This window comes from Monodelphis domestica, chromosome 4 (assembly GCF_027887165.1).
Source record: "Monodelphis domestica isolate mMonDom1 chromosome 4, mMonDom1.pri, whole genome shotgun sequence".
In the NCBI taxonomy this organism is placed as follows: Eukaryota; Metazoa; Chordata; class Mammalia; order Didelphimorphia; family Didelphidae; genus Monodelphis; species Monodelphis domestica.
In genome coordinates this window covers 449,124,244-449,143,942 of record NC_077230.1, presented here as the reverse complement: position 1 = coordinate 449,143,942, position 19,699 = coordinate 449,124,244, and positions in this window count along the sequence as shown.

Here is a 19,699-nt window from a genome sequence, read left to right as displayed (position 1 = left end):
GACTAGGCTGAAAAGCAAAACCAGTCCCTAATGACCAGAATTAAGCACCTCGAAGAAAGTGAGATTACAAAACAGCAAGAATCAATAAAGCAAACCCAAATAATTAATGAATTGGAAGAAAACATAAAATATCTCACTGAGAAGGTCACGGACCTGGAGAACAGAGGAAGACGAGAAAATCTCCGTATCATCGGTCTCCCAGAAAAACCAGAGGTAAACAACAAATTGGATATTATTCTAGAGGAGATTATAAAAGAAAATTGCCCCCACGTTCTGGAGCAAGGGGGCAAAATAGAAATAGAAAGGATTCATAGAACACCTTCTATACTAAATCCCCAAAAGACAATGCCTAGGAATGTAATTGCCAAATTCAAGAGCTTCCAAGTAAAGGAGAAAATCCTACAAGAAGCCAAGAAGAAGAGCTTCAGATATAAGGGGTCTCCCATAAGGATCACACACGACTTAGCGGCTAATACACTAAGAGACCGCAAAGCATGGAACACGATATTTAGAAAGGCAAGAGAGCTGGGTCTCCAACCAAGAATCAACTACCCAGCAAAACTGACTATATACTTCCAGGGGAAAGTATGGGCATTCAACAAAATAGAAGATTTCCAAGCATTTGCTAAGAAAAGACCAGAGCTCTGTGGAAAGTTCGATATCCAAGCACAGAAAGCAAGAGAAACATGAAAAGGTAAATATGAAAGAAAGGGAAAAGGAGATAAATCTTATCTTTCTCTTTAAGTCAAACTCTCTTCTATAAGGACTACATTTACATCAAATTATACATATTAATATGTGGGGAAAATGTTTTGTGTAACTCTCATAAATTGTATCATCATAAGAGTAGTTAGAAGAAACATGCATAGGGAAAGATTGGGGAATTAAGAAGATTTGGGGAAAGTTGGGGCAAAAAAAGGAAAAGGGAGGGGGGAACCGTGATAATACTAAGATTAACTTCAAGAAATAGGGGGGGAATCAATAGAATAAACTTTCCCATATAAAGATACACATGGGAAGAACTCTCATATGAGAAGGAGAGGAAGAGAGCGTGAAGTGGAATTACTTAAACCTTACTCTCAGTGAAATCAAATCTGAGAGGGAAGAACACCTAGATCCGGTGGGATCCTGAATTCTATCTTATCCATTAGGGCAAGAAAGAAAGGAAAATTAAGGAGGGGGAGGGGGGAGGGAGTACAAGAAGGGAGGGAAGGGGAGGGGGGAGGGGAAGGGAGCATAAAAAGGGAGGGGCTAGAAAGGGAAGCATCTCAAGGGAGGGGACTAGGGGGACTGACCTAAAGTAAATCACTGGTTCAAAAGGAGAAAGCTAAAGAAGAAAGGTCAGAACTAGGGGAAGACATCAAAATGCCAGCAAATCCACAAATAACAATCATAACTTTGAATGGGAATGGGATGAACTCACCCATAAAACGCAGACAAATAGCAGATTGGATTAGAACACAAAACCCTACCATATGTTGTCTTCATGAAACACATATGAGACGGGTTGACACTCACAAGGTTAGAATTAAAGGTTGGAGTAAGACCTTTTGGGCCTCAACCGACAGAAAGAAGGCAGGAGTTGCAATCATGATATCTGACAAAGCCAAAGTACAAATAGACCTGATCAAAAGGGACAGGGAAGGTAAATATATTCTGCTAAAAGGAAGTATAGACAATGAGGAAATATCACTAATCAACATGTATGCACCAAATGGTATAGCATCCAAATTTTTAATAGAGAAACTAGGAGAATTGAAGGAGGAATTAGACAGTAAAACCATATTAGTGGGAGACTTGAACCAACCACTATCAAATTTAGATAAATCAAATCAAAAAATAAATAAGAAAGAGGTAAAAGAGGTGAATGAAATCTTAGAAAAATTAGAATTAATAGACATATGGAGAAAAATAAATAGGGACAAAAAAGAATACACCTTCTTTTCAGCACCACATGGCACATTCACAAAAATAGATCATACACTAGGTCATAGAAACATGGCACTTAAATGCAGAAAAGCAGAAATATTAACTGCAGCCTTTTCAGATCACAAGGCAATTAAAATATTGACCGGCAAGGGTACATGGAGACCCAAATCAAAAATTAATTGGAAATTAAATAACATGATACTCCAAAATCGGATAGTTAGAGAAGAAATCATAGAAACAATTAACAATTTCGTTGAAGAAAATGACAACGGCGAAACATCCTTTCAAACCTTATGGGATGCAGCCAAGGCAGTACTTAGAGGAAAATTCATATCCCTGAGTGCATATATTAACAAATTAGGAAGGACAGAGACCAAGGAATTGGAAATGCAAATAAAAAAACTTGAGAATGAACAAATTAAAAAACCCCAGAAGAAAACCATACTAGAGATCCTAAAAATTAAGGGAGAAATTAATAAAATAGAAAGTGTCAGAACTATTGAGCTAATAAACAAGACTAGAAGCTGGTACTTTGAAAAAACAGACAAAATAGACAAAGTACTGGTTAATTTAATTAAAAAAAGGAAAGAAGAAAGGCAAATTAATAGCATCAAGGATGAAAAGGGGGATCTCACCTCAAATGAAGAGGAAATTAAGGCAATCATTAAAAACTACTTTGCCCAACTATATGGCAATAAATATACCAACCTAGGTGATATGGATGAATATTTACAAAAATATAAATTGCCTAGACTAACAGAAGAAGAAATAGTTTTCTTAAATAATCCCATATCAGAAATTGAAATCCATCAAGCCATCAAAGAACTGCCTAAGAAAAAATCCCCAGGGCCTGATGGATTCACCAGTGAATTCTATCAAACATTCAGAGAACAGTTAACCCCAATATTATACAAACTATTTGACATAATAAGCAAAGAGGGAGTCCTACCAAACTCCTTTTATGACACAAGCATGGTACTAATTCCAAAGCCAGGCAGGCCAAAAACAGAGAAAGAAAACTATAGGCCAATCTCCCTAATGAATATAGATGCAAAAATCTTAAATAGGATACTAGCAAAAAGACTCCAGCAAGTGATTAGAAGGGTCATCCACCATGATCAAGTAGGATTCATACCAGGAATGCAGGGCTGGTTCAACATTAGGAAAACTATCCACATAATTGACCACATCAACAAGCAAACCAACAAGAATCACATGATTATCTCAATAGATGCAGAAAAAGCCTTTGATAAAATACAACACCCATTCCTACTAAAAACACTAGAAAGCATAGGAATAGAAGGGTCATTCCTAAAAATAATAAACAGTATATATCTAAAACCATCAGCTAATATCATCTGCAATGGGGATAAACTAAATCCATTCCCATTAAGATCAGGAGTGAAACAAGGATGCCCATTATCACCTCTATTATTTGACATTGTACTAGAAACACTAGCAGTAGCAATTAGAGAAGAAAAAGAAATTGAAGGCATCAAAATAGGCAAGGAGGAGACCAAATTATCACTCTTTGCAGATGACATGATGGTCTACTTTAAGAATCCTAGAGACTCAACCAAAAAGCTAATTGAAATAATCAACAACTTTAGCAAAGTTGCAGGATACAAAATAAACCCACATAAGTCATCAGCATTTCTATATAATTCCAACACAGCTCAGCAGCAAGAACTAGAAAGAGAAATCCCATTCAAAATCACCCAAGACAAAATAAAATACTTAGGAATCTATCTCCCGAGACAAACACAGGATCTATATGAACACAACTACAAAACACTTTCCACACAACTAAAACTAGACTTGAACAATTGGAAGAACATTAACTGCTCATGGGTAGGACGAGCCAATATAATAAAAATGACCATCCTACCCAAACTCATCTATCTATTTAGTGCCATACCCATGGAACTTTCAAAAATTTTTTTACTGATTTAGAAAAAAACATAACAAAGTTCATTTGGAAGAACAAAAGATCAAGGATATCCAGGGAATTAATGAAAAAAAATACAAAGGAAGGGGGTCTTGCAGTCCCAGATCTCAGACTATATTATAAAGCAGCGGTCATCAAAACAATTTGGTACTGGCTAAGAGACAGAAAGGAGGATCAGTGGAATAGACTGGGGGCAAGTAACCTCATCAAGACAGTATATGACAAACCCAAAGATCCCAGCTTTTGGGACAAAAATCCACTATTTCATAAAAACTGTTGGGAAAATTGGAGGACAGTATGGGAAAGATTAGGCTTAGATCAACACCTCACACCCTACACCAAGATAAATTCAAAATGGATGAATGACTTGAACATAAAGAAGGAAACTATAAGAAAATTAGGTGAACACAGAATAGTATACATGTCAGACCTTTGGGAAGGGAAATACTTCAAAACCAAGCAAGAATTAGAAAGAGATACAAAATGCAAAATAAATAATCTGGATTACATCAAATTAAAAAGGTTTTGTACAAACAAAACCAATGTAACCAAAATCAGAAGGGTAGCAACAAATTGGGAAACAATCTTCATAAAAACCTCTGACAAAGGTTTAATTACTAAAATTTATAAAGAACTAAATCAATTGTACAAAAAATCAAGCCATTCTCCAATTGACAAATGGGCAAGGGACATGAACAGGCAATTCTCAGCCAAAGAAATCAAAACTATTAATAAGCACATGAAAAAGTGCTCTACATCTCTTATAATCAGAGAGATGCAAATCAAAACAACTCTGAGGTACCATCTCACACCTAGCAGATTGGCTAACATGACAGCTATGCAAAGTAATGAATGCTGGAGGGGATGTGGCAAAGTGGGGACATTAATTCATTGCTGGTGGAGTTGTGAATTGATCCAACCATTCTGGAGGGCAATTTGGAACGATGTCCAAAGGGCGATAAAAGACTGTCTGCCCTTTGATCCAGCCATAGCACTGCTGGGCTTGTACCCCAAAGAGATAATGGACAAAAAGACTTGTACAAAAATATTCATAACTGCGCTCTTTGTGGTGGCCAAAAATTGGAAAACGAGGGGATGCCCCTCAATTGGGGAATGGCTGAACAAATTGTGGTATATGTTGGTGATGGAATACTATTGTGCTAAAAGGAATAATAAAGTGGAGAAGTTCCATGGAGACTGGAACAACCTCCAGGAAGTAATGCAGAGCGAGAGGAGCATAACCAGGAAAACATTGTACACAGAGCCTGATACATTGTGGTACAATCGAAGGTGATGGACTTCTCCATTAGTATCAATGCAATCCCTGAACAATCTGCAGGGATCTAAAAAAAAAATACTACCCACAAGCAGAGGATAAACTGTGGGAGTAAAAACACCGCTGAAAAGCAACTGCTTGACTACAGGGTTGGAGGAGATAAGACTGAGGAGAGACTCTAAATGAACACTATAATGCAAACTCCAACAACAGGGAAATGGGTTCGAGTCAAGAACACATGGGATAACCAGTGGAATCATGCCTCGGCTATGGGAGAGGGAAAGGCGGGGGGGTGTGGGGGAGGGGAGGGGAGGAAAAGAAAACGATCTTTGTTTCCAGTGAATAATGTATGAAAACGACCAAATAAAATAATATTAAAATTAAAAACAAACAAACAAACAAAAAAAAACAAGTACATTAAGCTTCATAATGCCTCAGTGACTCGATCCCACAAATCAGTAACTCCCTAGAAGCCACCAGTCTAAATTTGAATTGTGTTCCCAGACCCCACAGCCTCCATGATATGATTGTTGAATTGTCTTCTAAGAACTGCTGATTAATTATTCCATTTTATTAAAAGCAATACATAATTTTCCTTGATTGATTGTAAGCTCAAAACTTCTCACAAGGTAATGAGAAAATTAAGCCACCTGTGACAGAAATCATTTATCTTGTGTGCAACCTTTATTCTGTCTGTAATCACAGTACAAGAATATAGAATGTTAATCAAGTGATTTGTTAAAACTTGATGTATCACTTTTCCAATTATCTCTCTTTGATTTTGTATACCAGCATGCCAAGAATATGGATATAAAATAATCCCAAGCCTGGGAATGTCGGAGCAGCTGAGATGCAAAGCAGTCCCATGGCCATAATGATTAAGCTGTCTTCTGTTTGTTATTTATTTTATTTTATTTATTTTGACTGATTGTTCGCCACTTGTCGGGAACCCTGGAGTTGCAAGTGGGGCTGGACCATGACCGCGGCACCTTTAATCTCCCCTTTTTTTATATCACTGGAACAGACCTAGTAATGGTATTAAAGGATCAAAGACTGCACAATTTTATAGTGCATTGGGCATGTAATTGGGAAAACAGCAAAAATAGCAGCAGCAACTAGAAATACTTTCAAATTATATCTAGCAATATTTATTCTCTTAATGTTATTTTCTAATTCCTTTAGCTAACATATTGAGAAGTATGATAACAATGGGAAGCTTGAATTTCCTATTGTCCTTACTAAGAACTCCTCTTTTCTTTTCCCCATTATAAGCAGTTCTTTTTGCATTTCTATAATCAATGTCGATTTAGAGAATTTTTTTTTCCACATGACTTTAGATAGTTGTGATTTCTTCTTCTGAAAAGTGCTTATTCATATCCTTTGGCCGTTTTTCAATTGGGGAATGACTTACAGTCTTATAAATTTGGCTTATTTCTATATGTATTTCAGAAATGAGGCTTTTATCAGAGAATTTTGCTATAATATTTCTTAGTTATGATTACTATGTATTTCCCTCCATCCAATTTTCCCGATTTATCCTTCTCTCTCCTTTCACCCTATCCCTACTCAAAATTATTTTGCTTCAGAACACCTCGTCCCCTAGTTCACACTTCCTTTAGAACCTCCTTCTATTTTCTTCCCTTCCTACTTTCATGTAGAGCAAGATCAAGATTTCTAAATCCAGCTAAGTATGCATATTATTCCCTCTTTGAGCCAATTCTCTTGAGAGTGAGGTTCGAGCATTGCCCACTAACCCCAATCTTCCTCTCTACTTTATATATAGTAATAAAATATGGCACTAGTGGTTCAGAGTCAGTTTTCCCTGGCAGGCTTTCGCTCCGGAAGGGCTGTGGTCAAGCTGGCTGCCCAGCAAACTTCCATATCCTAGAGCCATGGTCTCCATGGCTTTGGACAGAAAGGGAAGGTATAAGGGTGGTCATGACACTAATGTCTAGAGTGCCCTTGGGTCTGTTAGTACAAACTTGTTGCCAGGAGCATGTAATGCAGCTGGAATCAGTAAGCATCAGTTCCTGGTTGTCCCTAACCTTTTCGATGTCCCAATTATAAAGCCAGCTGTCACTGCTTTATGTTTTATATAAAATACTTTTGAGGGATTAAAGGGGTTGTAGAGGAAGAAAAGATCTGTTTGTCACGTTGTTCATATGACCATCTTTGCTTCTTCATAAAAGGCTCTCTATACTTGTTCTCTGTCCATGGTAGTTTGATCAGTCCCATGAGTTCAATTATCTTTAATGTAGAAACATTGCACATAAAGATGCTTTTCTCCATAGCCCATCTCTTCTTCCAAATTTGCTGTTTCTCTTGAGCAACATTATCCTTTACCTTGATTAGAATTTCTTTTATCAGTTAAAATCTTACCTTATGCCAGAGTTCTTTCCTAGTTCCAATCAAAACCAGTGCCTCCACTTGCCCTCTATATCTTGGATGAGCATCATTGGAATGTGAGCTCTTTCCGTGAGGTGACTGTTCTGGTCTTTAGAAGCCTAGTCCTTCACCAGTTCTGGGCACACTTACTAATAATCATTGATGTGCTGACCATCCTAATAATATATGAAAATATAGTGGTGTCCCTACGTCTCTATGCCATAAGGAAGCGTGTTGGTATTTTCTACATGACCTTCACTATTTCTCCAATTACTTTAACTTCTGTTTAATGTTCTCTTTATTTAAGATAGACAGACAGATATATAGATAGATGGACAGACAGACATAGATAGATAGACAGATATAGATAGACAGACAGATATAGATAGACAGAGAGAGAGAGAGAGAGAGAGAGAGAGAGAGAGAGAGAGAGAGAGAGAGAGAGAGAGAGAGAGATCCAACTAACAAATCTAACAGACATTTATTAGGCATCCTATGCAAGGCACTCAATTACATACAAAGAGAAAAAGAAGTCTTCACCATCAAGGAGCTTCCATACAAAATTCTATTTCCTAACCTGAATCTATCTATGAAAAGTCACCTCCAAGAAAGGCTGCACATTTCTATATTCACATTTACTACTGCCAAGTAATGAGAAATGTGTGGTTGCCCTCCAATCCCGGGAAAAGTGGCTTCGCTCTATCAAATACATCTTGAAAGCTTGAGGGGGTAAAAGCTGGGACAATCACTAATCCTAGAGCAAATTAAACAGCAAGAGGCATTCTCCTTGGACTCTATGGCTTTAAGGATAAACTTTTTAATAGACCTCATTGTTCATGACCAAAGTTCCTGTGTCTAGATGAGGAGAATGAATGAAAGAGCATTTATTAAGCACTTAGATGCTATGTGCTGGCAACACACATAAAAAAGTGGAATGTCTCTGATCTCAGAAATTCACATTCTAATCAGGGAGACACCATATCAAAAGTTTGAGCTACAAGTTCCATGTTCCTCAGGGTACAACAGTAAAACAAGATGGTACGGCACATTCTCTAAAGTGATTTCCATGGATGAAACCACATTCATTTCTAATATTAAATCATTTGACCATGTCAAGGACTCTGGTGGTGAGAACCTGCTTTTCTGAATCCTCCGTCGTGGTTGTTATAGTTGCAAAAGCAGTTTGCCAGGTGGCATCTCCCCAAGGATTGGTATCTTGGTTAACAGGGAACAAGGGCTAAGCTAGAAGTGGTGGTCTGCGTGGCAGTGCTATTTCCAGAAATCTAGGGCCCGGAATCCTGGGCAATCTGCACTCTCACAGGAGTGAGGATGGTGATCCAAGTGGTGGTGGCATGACTCCCCTGACATGTGATCTCCTGTCTTCTCTTCAGGGTGCTTTGCCACTCCCGCTTAATTGGCTTTCTTGCCCCATAGGTACCAATTGGTGGAGGTCACTGGCCCCCTTTGATTAGTTCTGCTACACTGGATGACAGCTATGGGGCTGGGCTAGAAGCAGAGTCTGTGGAGGCCTCCTAGTGCTAGGGCTCTAGCTGCCTGATACTGATAAATGGGGTTGCTCCTTCATTGATGGGGACTAAAGAATTGAAAGAACTGGGTCTCTATGCAATCTCTTTATTTCACCATAAGATGAATAAACAATTGGGAAGAACTTTCAGTAATTCACTCAACATTCTTTTTAATACCTACAATCTTGTAAGCCCTCTCCTCACTTTGCATTACTCTGTGTTGATTCTTTAATATGCCTGCATGTTCCTCATGCTTTTTGCTCTATGGCATGACAGTTTCCATTGAATTGAAGTAATGGTTTGCGTAACCATTTCCCAATCTGGGGTCCTTACACTATTTCCAGATGTGGGCTTTTAAAAAAATACTGTATATAAGACTTCTGGAAACAACTTTGTATATAGTTTTCTTTTCCCCCAAGGACATATTTTAGTCAGAATTACCTCTTCAGAGAAGAAAGCTCTTACAACTATTCTCTATTGTCAGATTGTACAAATTCTATCAATAGCAGAAACATTTTTCTCCCCACAGTCCTGCCAATATTTGATTGGATTGTTTTTAAGTAACTCCTTTCAGTTGTTTGTGATTTGGGAGTAAAGAGCTTGGAGATCTTTGCAGAATACTCAGAGAAAGTTTAGTTCTTATAGATTCTGCTCTTGGGATATTTTGGAAGTTTCTACAATCAGACCTTCCTCTGACATCCTCAATTCAAGTCCTCCCACCCTCAAAAGCCTTTACCTTCTGTCTTAGTAGTCATTCTAATAAATGTGCAACAAGAACTAGATATCTAGGGTTGTGACATGCCCACAGTCACCTAGTTAAGAAGTGCCTAAACCCAGATTTGTACCCAGGTCCTCCTGACTCTAGACCATCCCTGGTGTCTTAGCTTCTATTCTGAAAGGCAATTTTTTATGCATAAGTTTGAAGAACATGATTACTTGATTCCACACCATGCCTTTTAGGATTTATACAAATTAGGCTCTTCGTGACTTTTAGCTTATAATCTTATGATTTTTGAAGGCTTCATGATGTCAGTTCTATTTTTGTTGTTTAAAGAGCTTTATCTCTATCCTTCTGGAGTTTGAAAATTATGTACAGATTTTGTGCATATGATTTTGCGTCTTTTTCCTGTATTAAGTGTTACTGCTAATTCTTCTTAGCTATGAAGGGTATTCTTCAATATAATCTTCAAGTTGAATACTTCACAAATGGCCATTTTGGGTAGGTTGGAGAACCCCAATTCATTCTCAACAACAGATTTCCCTCTGCCTTTGTATAAATCCTAGTATAACTCATCAGGTTTTTCCCCTCTTCGGCACCTGGCAGCTCCTCCTTACCCTGGTCATCTTTGTATACATCATCCTAGACATCATCAGGCTTAGAAAGTAGGGATCAGTTTCCCCTGCTCCTCGCCTTGCCTATCAAGTAGCTTTTACCAACAAGATTATTCAACCCATCCACATCCCTCTATTTTTATCACTGTCTTAGATTATTTCACAAGTTGTGATATTCTTGAGTTATAAAAGAAGTCTTCTCACAAGTGGGTTCCTTTAGTCTTGACCAGAAGTCCGGCTTTATTATAAGACTGGCACTCGTGCAATAAAACTATTTCTTTTTGGCTTGGAGACTTGGTTTCCCTTATTTGCATTCCAACAGTTAGAAATTATACAACACTTTACTGAATGAATGTGGGGAAAACTTCACACACAGGTCACCTTTTTCTCACCATCAGAGAATTCATACTTAAGTTTTATCTTGACTCTGAATTCTCTGATGGTGAGAAAAAGGTGACCTGTGTGTGAAGTTTTCCCCACATTCACTCATTACATTGATAAGGTTTCTCTTCAGTATGAATTTTCTGATGTTGAGAGGATAAACTGTCATTGAAAGATTTTCCACAATCAATAAACTTATAAGACTTTGGTCCTATACGAATTCTGTGATGTTTCATAAGGGAAGAGCTGCTACTAAAAGCTTTGCCACATCTACTACATTCATAGGGTTTCTCACCAGTATGAACTCTCAGGTGTAGAACCAGTAATGCATTCTGCCTGAAGGTGTAACCACATTCATTACACTTAAAGGGTTTTTTTCTCCAAGATGAATTCTCTGATGATGAGAAAGAGAAGAACTATCACTAAAAGATTTTCCACAAGTGCATTTATAAGGTTTCTCTCCAGTGTGAATTCTCTAATGTCGAGTAAATGATGAACTATCACTGAAAGATTTTCTACAATCATTGCATTTATTGGGCTTCTCTCCTGTATGAATACTCTGATGCTTAGTAAAAGAAGAGCTATCACCAAAGGCTTTGCCATGCCCACTCCATTCATAGGGTTTCTCACCAGTGTGCATCCTCTGATGTAGTATCAGAAGTGCATTCTGCCTGAACGCTATGCCACATTCATTACACTTTTTCTCCAGTATGAATCCTCTGGTAGGGAGAAAGGGATGACTGTGTGTGAATGCTGCACCACATTCAGAACATTTATAGGGCTTCTCTCCAGTATGAATTCTCTGATGTTGAGTGAGAGATGAACTGTCAATGAAGGATGTTCCACAGTCACTACATTTATAAGGATTCTCTCCTGTATGGATTCTCTGATGTTTAGTAAGAGAAGAGCCATCATTGAAAGCTTTACCATATTCATTGCATTCATAAGGTTTCTCTCCAGTATCAACTCTTTGATGTAGTTTAAGAGATGAAATTTACTTAAAACTTTCCCACACTCCTTGCATTTATAGTGTTTCCCTCCAGTACACATTCCCTGATGTTGAGTTAAGAACTTACTGTGTAGGAATGCTTCCTCAAATTCATTATGTTTGTAGGATTTCTCTCCAGTAGCTATTTTATTACATAGAGCTGAAGAGTAATTAAATTCTCTCTTACAAACATTTTGGTTACAACGTCTCTTTCTTGAGATTCTATGTTTTTAATTGCTTCTGAATACTGTTTAAAGTTATTCCCACGTATATCATATTTATGAATACTCTTTCCTAGAGAAATGTCTCTTTCTATAACAATGCTTCACTTATGAAGGAAATTCTTCCCAAATATATCACATTCACAAATTCTTATTTTATAAGGTATGTTCTTGTGGCTGATTGTTATTTGCCTCAAATTCCTTTCATGGGTCTCCTGTGGCCTCTGGAATCTGCCATCACATTCCCAGTATGGTCCCAAATTGGAGTCCCATAAGTCATATTCTGCAAGTCTTCCCTGGGATAAGTCTTTCAAGGAAGTGCCTTGCTTTGCAACTGAGTTCTTGGTCTCAAGTCTAGCCTCCCAATTTATGGGGAAACAAATCATTGGAGTAAAATGTTCATATGGAGATATTTTCTCCTCACTCAGATTAAAAATAACATTTCCTCACAAACATCTGGTGAAATACTTAGACTGAGTAACATCCACATTTACAGACATAGAAAAACCAGGGGAGACAGGGATTATTAGAAGGAGAAAGACTAAGTAATAGAAGTTCAAGGAAGGGAGGAATAAAAATAATCTGTAATAGCAAAAAAAAAAAAGATGGTGGTGGACATAAGGAAGGTGAGGCTCCAATTGACTAGTAGAAGATGTAGAAGATGTAGAGTATGTGGATTACTGGAGAAGGAGCAGGACAGTTGAGGCAGGAGGCATACTCCTGTTTGTGAGTATATGAAAGAGGTTAGCTTAGATGAGAAAGAGAGTGTCCTTTCAGTAATAAAAAGTTTAAAGCAGGCAAAAGATAAGATACCATTACTAGAGAACTACAAGGTTGTATTATCACAAGTCTGAAAAAAAAAGACAAATGGGTGGTCTGACCATATTCAATAAAACCAAGGGCTCCAAGTCCTACCTTCAACACATAATGGTTGAGGGAATGGCAGGAAAGAAAAGATGAGAAAGTCAGGCAGGTGATTTGATGACAATAGGTCTATGGGAACAAACTAATGTCTGAAAGTCTGAGGCCCCCTCTCCAGGACTAGTAGACTGAGTAAAACTACACACCTAATACTCCAAAGACTGAGGAACAGAGCTATTGACTACAATAACTACTATCCACTTGTCTTCTCTCTTGCTTACTTGGATATGTGTTTCATGGTACTTCTTTCTCTGCTGTCCATGATACTTCTTGTTCCAACAGGGAAATCACTTCTGCTTTGGACACCAGAAGCCTTGTTCATGAGTTTTTTAAAAAAGAAATGAAAAGGAGCTAGAGAAAAGTATCAGTCTCACAATTTAATCCTAGCTAATCTTCTTTAGGAGAAAGAAGGCATGATAGGAAAGCTCCAAGAGTGACAGATTTTTAAATTTTATTCTTATATTTCATTTTACAAAAAACTGGTAATTTACCAATAAGAAATTTCCAAATTATTCAAAGTTACAACATTCAAATTTTCTTCTTCCCTCCCCCTTCACAGAGCTGGCAAGCAAGCAAGCAAATCAATCTGGGTTATACACATATCATCACGTTTTCCTTTCCCAACTTAGGAAACACTCATGACCCTCTATTGGGATTTTTGTAGATTGTTTTACTCTGGGAAGACCAAAGAAAAACCTGATCTTTGGTTTGGACTCTGAGTCTGTAAAGGTTCAGAGTCCTAACTAGATTCTTGTTGAGACTTAACCAGTAGACTTTGCTATTTTATATTTTGAAGGTGAAGTTGAGAAGTATAAGGATAATAGCAGTAGTTTTTGTTAAGATAATATAAATTTGGGTTTTTCAGATCAGGGAGGAGTAGTGTAGCCTGGAAAAACACAGGAGAAGTGGTTCCTCCTGGAATCTGGGAGTTTATTTGGGTGGATTTAGAATCTCTTAGAATTAGAAGTCCTTTATTTATCCTTATATAGTTCAATAAACATTTTGTGTTTATAATGAGAGTCTCTTTAGCATCCTTGCACCTGGGCCTGATGGAAGTTCACATATGAGCTTTACTTCATCACTGAGGATACTTTTGATTACATCTATCAAAAGTATTGGAACACTTTTTAAAAGTTTTGAATCTATATAGAAACAGTTTTTCCAGCTAAATATTTTCTTTATTTTTACACTGGCTTTCAAGTGGAAGTCTAACACCATTAAGGAAAACAATCCTTCCTTCTAGAGCGTCTAGATTCTCCTCTAATTAAACTCCTAAACAGAAAACAGACTCATATGCACATATACCCTTGTGGCACATGCATACCCAAAGGCATAGAATTCTAGTCCAAGGACTCTAAACCACAGAGGATCCCAGAATCAGAGGTGGAAGGGACCTTCCCTCTAATTCTGACTCTTTACAACATCCCCAAAGGGGGGTAATTCACATTCCAGATGCTAACCTTCCCCAACAACTCCTTTTGGGCAGCTCTCATATTCAGGATGGTTTCTTTCCATGTCAGAAAGATCTTCCCTTCCCTCTTTTCTTGCCAAGGCACATTCCCATGAACCTTCTACTTTCCTGGGTTAGAGGGACAGCAAAGAGACTGAAAAAATTTTTTCAGAAATTTTCATTAATTAATTTAGAATATTATTCCATGGTTACATGATTCACACTCTTTCCCTCCTCTCCTTCTACCTCCCTCCCATAGCCAACAGGCAATTCCACTGGGTTTTATATAGAATGTGAAGAATGAAATATTGAGGGAACTGATTTACTCATGAAGGGAAATCCAAAATCAGAGAACTTATGCAGAGTATGTAGAAAATAACTCCTCAAAGGGGAGCAAGTTATCTGAGTTCAACCAAGAGACAGGCCTTCAGTATCATCCAGGTGTATTAAAAATAGATGATCTGTGGAGCTATTTCTACTTGCGGTAAATGACATACTCTGCTTCTGACGAGAGATACTATTAGAGAGAGATATTCTAGGGTTGCCTATTGATCACTACTGATGTCTAATTGATTATTTTTTCCTAAGCTCTTCCTCCCTCAATCCCTCCCTTCACCACCCTATTCTGAAGCCTTTGGCTTCACAACCACTCCACCCCAACCTGAGTGGACTATAGGATTTATGAGGAAAAACTCTTTTCTCTTCCTTTTTCAAGTAAGGGGGTTTATTGGGAACAACAGGATGGAGAACCGAGGTAAGGTGAGGTGAGAGGGATAAAGTGTTCCCTAATCTCTAAGGAAGGTTAGGAGGATTTTGGGAAATGTCAGTTCTGTCACAGCTGTGACACAAGTCTGTCAAGGAGATATGAAGGACAATTGACTTTCTTCTGTCTTCTTCTAATCAGCCCAGTATATAACAATCAATGACCAACATCAGCCACACCAAAGCGTCAGCCTAGGTCAGAAAACAAGCCAGTCTCCCCTTGGTCAGAAGCTCAAGCAGTCTCTCAGTTCATCCCCTGACCATGCTCCACCTGACATTCCTGGGAACATTCTATTTGAAATGTCCTTTCTTGATTGACATCTGAGGTCCTTTATTCTCTGTCTTCCATGCATGAAATTATCTCTTCCTTCATGCCTCTTCCACATTGGGGAAAACTCCCAGAAGTCTTTAGGGAAGCAAATGGAAAATGGGGATAGACTGAGAATCCAACTTCCCCTACCTGTCTTTAAGACATCTCTCTTTCTCCTTCCTGCAGACAGTTTCAAAGAGTCTATCACCATGAGTGCTTGTCTCCAAGAAGGAATGAAAAACACTTCTTATCTGCAAAAGTCTTCTACTGATTCTGACTCTCAGGTGGGCACAACATTGGCTTTCCAACACCAATTAGTAGAGCCACATGCAAGACAAACATAAGGACTCATGACAAGAAGGGCCCTCTGCCTCCAGAGAAGGAGCTGATGGATCTGGATGCAGACTTCCTTTTTTCTTTGCTCAGATTCTCTTCCACTCAGTGATGAGTATGGGGAACAGTTTGACAGTATTGCTTCTGTACACTCCATATCACATTGCTTGCCCACTGTTACAGGGAAATTAGCAGGAATAAGAGATCCTGCAAGGCAGAAGAGCAAGGTTCCAGAACTCTGGAGAGTGAAAGGCAGTTCCTTCTGAGAGGGACAGTTGAGTAGCCAGGAGTTGAGTTTCTGTCTAGTTCTTCTGGGAAGGATGTAGAGAGCTAGATATTCTCTCTCCTGTGGCTTTCCTGGTGATCCAGTCTGTTCTTGTGGGTCCCTGCTACTGCTGAGACTGATTTCCAACAGAGATGCTCAAGACACCAGAGGACAACTGTCAGTGAGACCTTCCATTGAATCCTGGTCCTGCTACCTGCAATTCCTTCCCACTTTTATATATTAATTAAGGCGGTTACATTTCACTAGATGAAGCAAGTAGATTAGTAGGTAGTGAAGTATTAAATGGTGGAGGTAACCACTTGACTTGGGTTTTAGATAGATCATCCCAAATCCCTTCCTTCCCTTATCTGAAAATGAACTATTGTCTTAGTTAGATTTATATACATTATTTCAGTAGAGTTATTTCACCACTCAGAGAAGGGAAGGGGAAGAAGGGAGAGATGCTGTGATTCTTCCACACTCTGTCCTTCTCAGAAGGCATACTGGCTGCACTTTCCTGTCCTTTTCCTGGTCTCTCTCTTTCTTGTTGCTAGTCTCCCTAGCAGGCTAACTCTCACTCTCCAAGGCTACAATGGCCCTCAGATCCAATCACACATGGCAGCTGAAGTAGCCAGAAGCAGACATGCTCTAATCAGATTCTCCTCGAGCAGCAGGGATCCCCCACCAGCTCATCCACGCCACTCACAAGACCCTGGTTCCACAAAGATCTGCTTCTCCTGTGTTTCACAGGCTACACTAATCCTCCCTGATCTGACTAACCCAAATTTATACTATCTAAATAAAAACTACCACTATTATCCTGATAAATCTTAACTGTGCCTTCAAATTATAAAAAAGCAAAGGATAGCTGGTTGAGTCTCAACAAAAACCAAGTCAGGACTCTGAGCCTTAGCAGACTCAGAGTCCAAACCAAAGACCAGATTTTTCTTTGGTCTTCTCAGAGTTAAACAATCTATAAAGACAGTAATTGATAGTCAATAGTACTGCACTAAGACAAATGACATCATTAAGTCCTGAGTCCCCCCTCACTCTGAAAAGCAAAGAAGTCATTGTAATACCAAGACTGAAAGTACCACACTTGCCTTTCTCCAAGTTACACAGAAGAGATTAGCAATCACAGTTTCTCAGCTTGCTTACCTCTATAATAGCAACCCTGGTAATGTTCATATGTGGAGTCATTTTCATAAACATTATCCTGTGGGAGAGTAGCACATCCAGCCCCCCAGGAATGTTGCTGTGCTTAGGATTTTTCTCTCTATAAAAGTCTTTCTTTTAGTCACAATAAAGGAAGTCATAGCCCCAGTCATGGTGCCATGATTCTTTCCCCTGGTCCTTCTCAAAAGGCATGCTGGCTTCACCTTTCTGGTCCTTCTCCTTATCTCACTCTTTCTCTCTAGCTGCTAGTTTTCCTAGCTGGCTCACTCTCACTCTCCATGGCTACAACAGCCCTCAGATCCAATCACTCATCACTAGTCTCCCACATATGACCCCCATAGAGAGGGGAAAACAATTTGACTCAAAAAAAATTTTAAAGAAAGTTTAAATCATTTTTACATTTAATTAAGGGAAAAAATAGAATGTGATTTTTAAAAATGTACCAGGCTGGGCCCCAAATCTGCTTCTTAGATAAAGAAATCAAAACCTTCTCAAGGTCTATGCCATCTCCCCAGGGAAGTAAATAAGCCCTGAATTAAGGGGAAATTCTACCACCTGGAGGTGATCAAGATGGGGCAGGGCAGAGCTGAGGCCTGGAATAAAGGCAGAACTCCCAGAGCTTCAGAACCTTGGGAGGAAAGAGGCCAGATAAGGAAGTGAGAGGTACCAGGCCTACACTTTCTGATGGAGACTTCCTCGGGCAGCCCTCAGCCTGGATGAGTCTTTTTAGGTGGGAGCTCTTGTTCTGGTCCCACTGAACTGAACCTGAGGTTACTCTATTGAGCTTCAGGGCCTTCTGGGGTCTGTTCCTGCTGTGGGTGAGTCTGCCCCATTTTCTCCTCCTCCTCCTCAAGTCCTCCTTGCTTCAGTCCCTCACCCCAAGCTCTCAGAGGGGTCTCCTCCTGCCTTAATGAGGACCAATGACCTAGAACAAGGTAGCTGAGGGTCACCCCTGATTGCAGAGGAAAGGAGGCCCTGGATTCCTCAGGGGCCTTAGTTCCCCAATGAAACCCTTATCTATGAAACCTCTGGTAGGTGCTACTCCCAGTTCTAGGTGATGAGGAATCAAAGGCCAAAGGCAAATAGAACCTTTCCTTTAGGAGTTTCCCATTTACCCTAAGGCAAACAGATAAGAATGTAGGGAATGGGAAGGGACCTCAATACTAAGAAGGGCCTGGGGAACCAGGAGATATTCCCTTGGGTATCCTGTTAATCCTGTGTATAGCTTCCTTGGTATGTTTTTGTTTGAATGTTGTCTCCTGTGAGCTTCCTCAGGGAGGAGCCATTTTTTACCTCTTCCTTGGATGTCCAGCACTTAGCATAAAACAGAGCTCATAATAAGCTCTCAAGACATGTCCACTGATCTATTTTTCATGTTTAGAGTGTTATCAAATCAGTTACAACTTGACATAGAAAATTTAGAAACTTCAGAAGCAGATTTAGAGATAATAGATAAATTAATGGATAAATAAAATATCGACAGCAAGTCTATTCTATGCTGGCCTGTACTTAGCACTTTATAATACTACCATCTCTTAAGATCCTCACAACAATCCTAAGATGTAGGTTGTCACTTTACCATTGAGGAAACTGAGTCAGCAGAGGTAAAGTGACTTGGCCAGGGTCACCCAGCTAGGAAGAGTTTGAAGCCCAGATTTGAACTCAAATCTTTCTGACTTTAGGCCCTTGTGAACTCTTCCCTTCACCATCACTTCACTGCCACTAGATTAGGAGGGACCTTATCTGCAATTGGCAGATGAGTGCTGGGGGCCATCAGACCACGAGACAGAGTCACGCGTGGTAGCTGGGAGACCACAGAGTGTCCTTGGCGAGATGTGATTACCCACCCAACCCCCTTTTACATGACCTCTTTCATCAATGCCCCTCACCTATGAATTCACATGATTATTATTCCCCCTAGTCTCAAAAGAAATAATAAAAGAACGAAGCACAAGTGCCATAATTCTCCAAAACACCACCAAAAGGTCAGACCCTCAAACCCAATCCCAAAGAGACTGTCATGGGTTACCTTTTACTTAGGCACATAATTCCCAGAAAACCTCATCTACAGGCCAAGCCCAAAACTTTCTCATGAAGTCGGCACCCAAATCAGTCAAAGAGGCCCAAAGATAAGGACATGAAGCTTCCGTGTGACTCAGGAACTCCCTAGAAGCCACCAGTCTAAATCTGAATTGTGTTCCCAGACCCCACAGCCTCCATGATATGATTGTTGAGTTTTCTCCTAAGAACTGCTGATTAATTATTCCATTTTATTAAAAGCAAGACGTAATTTTCCTTGATTGTTAGCTCAAAACTTCTCACAGGGTGAGAAAATTAAGCCACCTGTGACAAAATCATTGATCTTGTGTGCAACCTTTATTCTGTCTGTAATCACAATACAAGAATATAGAATGTTAATCAAGTCTTTTGTTAAAAGATAATGTATTGGGGCAGCTGGGTAGCTCAGTGGATTGAGAGCCTAGAAATGGGAGGACT